Here is a 6,827-nt window from a genome sequence, read left to right on the forward strand (position 1 = left end):
CTTAGCATAGCTTAGCTTAGTAATTAGCATGGTAGAGGAGATGAGCATGCATTGAAGCTTGGCTCTTGGTTGGATTTGCATCACAAAGCCAAGAGTTGTTGGTGTAGGCATCCCTTCTCACAAGCTTGGAGTAGGTGGTAAGCTTTCCATTAAAGCTTGAGAAGGAGAGAGAGTCTTCTTTGCTTCACACATGAGATTGTGTGAGTGTGTTTGTGATAATGCCTTGCAAAAATCAGCCCCCTCTCTCTCTTGGTCGACCCCCCTTGCTAATTACTCATGCTACAGCCCTATTGGACCTCCCCAGGCCAAGCCACTAGTAATTAAGCAGCATAAGTGATAGCCTTCTGACATGTGTCCCCCTTTCCCCTTTTGTGAGAGCTTTAAGTAATTAATAAATGCAACTAAACTCTCATTGGACCCCTTTGCCTCCTGGCCAATAGGAATCAGGCAAGCCATTGGGCTGTTGAATGCTCATTGGTCCCCTTGAGAGACTGTCCAATAGTCTTCTAGAGAGCTTAATTCCTATTAGTTCTTTTATTAAGTGTTTTTAAATTAATTAAACTGGATTTACTCTAGCCTAGTTCTCATTGGTCCACCTCCATGGCCATCCAATAGGATTTGAGTACACCTTGTGGGCATCTGGCCTAGGGAGCTGACACGTGTCCCTCTTTCCCCTTGTGTACAAATGAAGCTTGTGAGTGTGTGTGGGTGTTTCTCTCTCATCCCCTACTTCTTGGGCTCGCCCCCTCCTATGTAGGGCTTGACAAAGACTTTTTGGGACACACAAAGCATCCAATTCCCCTAATGTTTGACCTTTGGACACAACCTTTGAATTTTGGAACGTTAGCATTTTGGAAGTCTTAATGGGCTGAACCTTAGGGTCTTTTGAGCTCATTGTTGCACATAGCTCTTTTGCAGATGGCCCCTCCTTTGGATCCCTATTTTCCCTCCTTTGGATCCCTACTGTGGCCGGTCTGCTAGCTTAACCAATATTCTAGCTTTTTCTCCCTTGACACTTCCCCATATTAAATGATCAGTTTAACATGAGAAAATCATTTAGGAGAATTAGATATTGATTAATATGACATTACCTCTCTCTTGAAATCATAGTCGTCCTCGTCTATGGGGTAGAGAAGATAAAGCATATTCATTAGTCCTTTTCGTAGGCAGGTAGAGGATCCCTATGTTATCCTACGACATCGTTCCAGAATGGATGACTAGTCCATTTGGCGCTTGAGAGCCTAAGCTGCCACAAGCATGTCTACACATTAGTCCTATCATTCTTCCATAGTAAAGTGATAAGCTCTACTTGGTGTTCGGGAGACGTCATCTCAGCAAACTTGATCTAAGCATGCATACTACTTCATTTTTGTGCACAAAAAAGAAAAAGAGAGTCTTATAAGACGAAAACTTTGTTCATTTTTAACATTTATACATTTGCTTACTCTAGGGAAGCATTGTAAGCATTGACAAAGTTTAGGTTATCCTTTAATTGTATGCCTTGCATCCATCTAGCATCTTCAAAAGGATAATTTCTAAACTTAATAAGATATCGTCGGATAATCTTACCGCCTCTTAGTATCTTGTCTTCATGCCGGAGAATGGACTCGGGCTACAGCACCTCTTCTTGGTCCTCTATCTCCGGTGGGTCTTCAATAGTTGGTTCTTGAGGTGGATCTCCTTTGTAAGGCTTTAATAGGATCACATGGAAAGCATTGTGTATGAGCCAATGGTTGGCAACTTGAGTTGATAGGCCATCTCCTTGATTGGCCTAAGAATTTGGAAGGGACCATAGTACCTTTTTGCTAACTTAGCATAGTACTTTCGGTGTCCCGTAGGATTCTTGCCTATCGTGTGCCTTAATCGAGCCTTGGGAAATTTGAGTAAGACCCAATCATTTTCTTTAAAGGCTTGGGCTCTTCTGTGCTTGTCAGCAACAGCCTTTGGCCTTTGCTGTGAGATAAAGATAGCATCCTTAATCTTTTGGAAAGATTCTTGTAGGTCTCAGCTATACTCATCTGCAGCGAAGATCTTCCTGTGTACCTTAAGTAGCAAGGGACTTTTTGATCTTCCCTCCATTACCTCAAAAGGTGCTTTTCTCGTGGAAGTATGTACAGTGTTATTGTAGGCATACTCCACTAAGGGTAAGTACTTCTCCCATTGGGATCTTTGGTCTACTTCCGTTACATAGGCTTTTAGTAGATCAAGAATTGTTAGGTTAGCTATTTCATCCGTTTGCGGGTGATAGGCCGAAGAGAAGTTTAGCCTTGTTCCTAAATTCTCAAAGAGACCCTTCCAAAAATTAATGGTCATTCTAGGATCTCTATCCGACACTATGGACATTGGCAAGCCATGGTACTTGAAGATTTTTGAAATGAAGAGGGTTGCCATTTGATGGGCTTTGATAGTTTTTTTGACAGGTATAAAACGAGCTTGTTTATTGAACCTGTCTACTATTGTCCATATTCCCGTATTCCCATGGATAGACTTAGGCAATCCAAAGATAAAATCCATGGATATGCTCTCCCTTGGTGAATTAGGGATTGGCAAAGGTGGAAACAATCCAAGTTGCTTCCCTCTATCAAACTTTGTCTTTTGGCATATCACACATTTAGAAACATACTCTTGTATGTTTGCTTTCATGGTAGGCCAATAGAAATATATTTCAATCCCCTTTAGGGTAGACTGAATCTCTATATGCCCTATGGTAGGCCAATAGAAATATATTTCAATCCCCTATAGGGTAGACTGAATCTCTCTATGCCCTATGGTAGGCCAATAGAAATATATTTCAATCCCCTTTAGGGTAGACTGAATCTCTCTATGCCCTGCATAAGGAGGAGCATGAGATTCATACATTACTTTCTCACGTGGTGAGCTAGTAACGCATAGTCTATTGCTGTAGAGAATATAACCATCTTGTAAAGTAAATGGTTCCTCTTTCTTCCCTTGTGCAAGGGCTGAAATCACATCTCTAAAATCGGGATCAATAGCATACTCATCTATCATAGAACATAGATCATTGTGAGTCGCTATGGAAACCGCATTCACTCTCGGCCGTCTTGAGAGTGCTTCGGCTACTTGATTATGCTTGCCAGCAACGTGAGTAATATGAAAATGAAATTGCGAAAGGAAATTTGCCCACCTCATTTGTTTGTCGAAGAGCTTGGTCTGTGTCATGAAGTACTTAAGACTTTGGTGATCCGTCTGCCGCAGAATGAAAGGAGTCCCCAATAAATAGTGCTTCCATGAGTCTAAGGCATGTAGAACTGCAAGGAGTTCCTTTTCATATATGCCTAGAGCTTGCTCAACAAGGTCGAGCCTTCGACTTTCATAGCCTATGGCGTGCCCTTCTTGAAGCAAAACAGCTCCAAGGAAATCACCACAAGCATCACATTGGATGTCAAATGGCTTTGAGAGATCCGGTAGTGTAAGCACAAGTTGAGAGATAAGCTTTTCTTTAAGCTTTTCGAAAGCATTGTTCTCCTTGGTAGACCATGTGTACCTAAACATTTTTCTTTGTTAGGTCATGTAATGGTCCTGCTATTAGTGAGAAATTTTCTATGAAGCGTCTACAGTATGCACACATACATATAAATCTTCTTAATTCATGAAGATTCCTTGGTTTAGTCCATCCTTTTATTACCTCTAACTTTGATGGATCCATTTGGATGCCATCTTGAGAGATAATGTGACCTAAATACTAAATCTCTTGTAAGAAAAATTCACTTTTCTTTTGATTAACATAAAGTTTATTCTCTCTTAGAACTTGAAATATTACCTGGAGGTGTTGCTTGTGTTCTTCTAATGAATTAGAGTAGATGATGAAGAACACTCCAGTAAAGGTTCGATGAGGTCTGAATAGCTTCTCCATCAAGCGATTGAATGTGGCTGGTGCATTGGTCAAGCCAAAAGGCATGACAATGTATTCATAAAGACCAAACGTAGTGTGAAATATGGTCTTTGCAATGTCTTGATTAACTATCCTTATTTGAAGATAGCCACTTTTTAGGTCAATCCTACTGAAGTAGGTGGACCCTTGTAGCTTATCAAATAGGTCTTCTACCCATGGAACGGGAACATATTTAGTGCTCTATAGTCGACACACATACGATATGTTTCGTCTTTCTTTTGCACTAGTAGCACAGGAGAACAAAATGGAGATGAGCTACGCCTAACCATGCCCTTCTCAACTAACTCATGCACTTGCCGGATAATCTCCTCTTGTTGAGCTTGAGAAACTCTATAAGGAGGTTTGTTAGGTGGTGAACTTTCTGGAAGAAGTTCAATTGCATGGTCATCATTACCTTGTTTAGGAGGTAGCTCACAAGGGATGTCATCAATAAAGACATCCTAAAACCCCTTGAGAAAATTGGATAAGTCTAATTCCTTTTGATTGTGTATATTTTCTTTTGCTAAACATTAAGTTCATTTTGAGAATCTTTAACACAAATCATGTACACAGAAATAGAACTCTTTATTGACTTGTTGAAAGCTTGTGTATGTACAATGGGTATAGTGTTACCGATTTCCTTAGCATCTATATACATATCTTTTTCCCTGAACTTAAAGGACATTCTCCTTTCAGGGAATTTAATATTGGCAGCCATGTGATCAAACCACGGTGCCCCTAGGATTACATCCTCATGCTTGAGAGGAGAGATAAAGATAAAGAAGTCCTCTTTGTCCACATAGCTTTGGACATGGAGCCTCAATTTCCTGATTAAGGGAGTGACTGAAGCTTCTTTCCCCTTGAAAGCACCGTCTGTGGGTAGGACATCTCCCATCTTGTAGGCTTGTATGCCTAGCTTGGTGGCCAACTCTATAGATATAAAATTGTGAGTAGAACCAAGGTCAAAGAGAATAAAAGCATCATTTTCTCTTACCTTTCCCCAAGCATGGCATAAAAGAGATCCTTTGTGGTGCATTTCCTCCTCTTGGATTTCAACCAAGGTAGCTCTAGGCTGTTCATGGAGGGTGTTCTTTTGGGGACAAGCATGGTACGCATGCCCTTGCTCGCCGCACTTGAAACAACGGTTATCCTTGCGATAACGCTCAAGCTCTTTAGGAGAGAGTTTATTTTTGCCTTTATAAACTCCCTTCTATTTAGCTTTGTTGGGGTTGCCCTTAGGAGACTTTTGGACATTGTCCTTCCCCTTAGGCTCATTGGAAACCCTTGTTTTTCGTGGGCTTAGAATTTCTTTTAGCCCCCGTTTGGAAATTGATTCAAGAGGCCACCATAGTATGGTGTATAACCGCCGATATGGTGCGTGACCTTTGGGAGTTGACATACTCCACCATTTCTTCAATTAAGCCCGCACAAAATTGTTGCTTTTGCTCTCCAAAATCCACTTTTTGAAGACAGTGGCTTTGAGTTGTAGGTCTCAAAACTTGTCTATATATTTGTGAATGGATTTGTAAGGAGAGAGCTTTAAGCTTTGCCATTCGGTGAGTACTTTGTCTTTGGCATCGGTGGCCACAAACTGCTTCATAATGGAAGCTCTTAAAGCTTTCCATGTTCGTGGAGCTTCACCATTGGCCCGTAGGCTAGACCATCATTGCTTGGTGGATTTTTGAAAGTGCATAGCTACATGGCGTAGCCTAGAGGACTCCGTGAAGCCCTCATCTCCAAATGCCGCATCGAATTGTTGGATAAAGGCCAAGACTTTGTCCGTAGCACCAAAAGTGCCATCGTAGGTAAGGAAAGAGATGCTCTTCCCTCCCTCTTTGAACTTCTTGAGCTTGGATGACCTCTTCCATGCGGCATAGGATTTCCTATGGCCTCTTCTTTTTGATGGTTCAAAGGTTGCACCATCACTTTCTTCTGAAGATGAAGAATTTGAGGAAGATGGAGAAGAGGGTGACCTTTTTCTTGCCTTGATCTTCATTGTCTTCACCATCACCTTCATAAGAGGAAGAGGACGAAGAAGATGGAGAAGAGGGTGTCCTCTTTCTTGCCTTTTTCTTCTCTTGCTTTTTGTCATCCCTCTTTGAAGTATGGTGTGGAGAATTATGCGATGGTCTTCTCCATTTTGGAGGCAATGGAGAGCATTTAGCCCACCGTCTTCGTGGAGCCATCTCCGCCGAGTTGGCAGGAAACTCACTTCTTTCTCGTTCCTTCGGTGGAGGCTCTTAAATTCTCCTATGAGAAGAAGATGCGTCATCAAGGAGCAAATTTTTGAGCCCTTCATAGGGGTCCTCTTCTTCTTCCCGAATCGGAGAGAGACCTCTTTTGGAAGTCTTGCAAGGAGGCTTCCTAGGTGCTCTCTCGTCATGGTGGGGACCTTGGAGAATCCCATGAGCACGAAGCTGCCGTTGCACTTCACTTTGGAGGGATGGATTGCCGATGGCTTGTTGAAGCCTAGAAACAAGATATTTAACAAGCATCGGGGCATCATTAGTAGCTTGTTCATTAGCAAAATCAAAGTTATCAACATTCATTTCACTCTCTTTACTATTGTCAGCCATTCTAACAACTTTTAGGTGTAAACATTTTAGGTGTACTTTGGCACTTCAAGCCCTAGTTGCTACTCCTCTTTACCCCTTTAGAAAAAGCACTCAAGCTACTGTACCCATGGCTTGAATTACATTAATTGCAAGGAATAGAAGAGAGGGTCATTCAACACCAAAACAACACCAGATCCTGTTAAGCTTCTAATAGCTCAATAGTGGTTAAGCCATAGGCAAGCCCCATAGGACTCCACTATTAAGACCATAGCTCTCGGTGGTGATGCCCCATTAATTGCACAAAGTCAGGCGCACTACAAGGCTGAAAAATCCCTCTTCTACTTACTCACATGCAATTAATAGTACCAACCATTTAAAGC

Source organism: Adiantum capillus-veneris, chromosome 3 (genome assembly GCF_014529385.1).
Source record: "Adiantum capillus-veneris isolate H3 chromosome 3, ASM1452938v2, whole genome shotgun sequence".
Lineage (NCBI taxonomy): Eukaryota > Viridiplantae > Streptophyta > Polypodiopsida > Polypodiales > Pteridaceae > Adiantum > Adiantum capillus-veneris.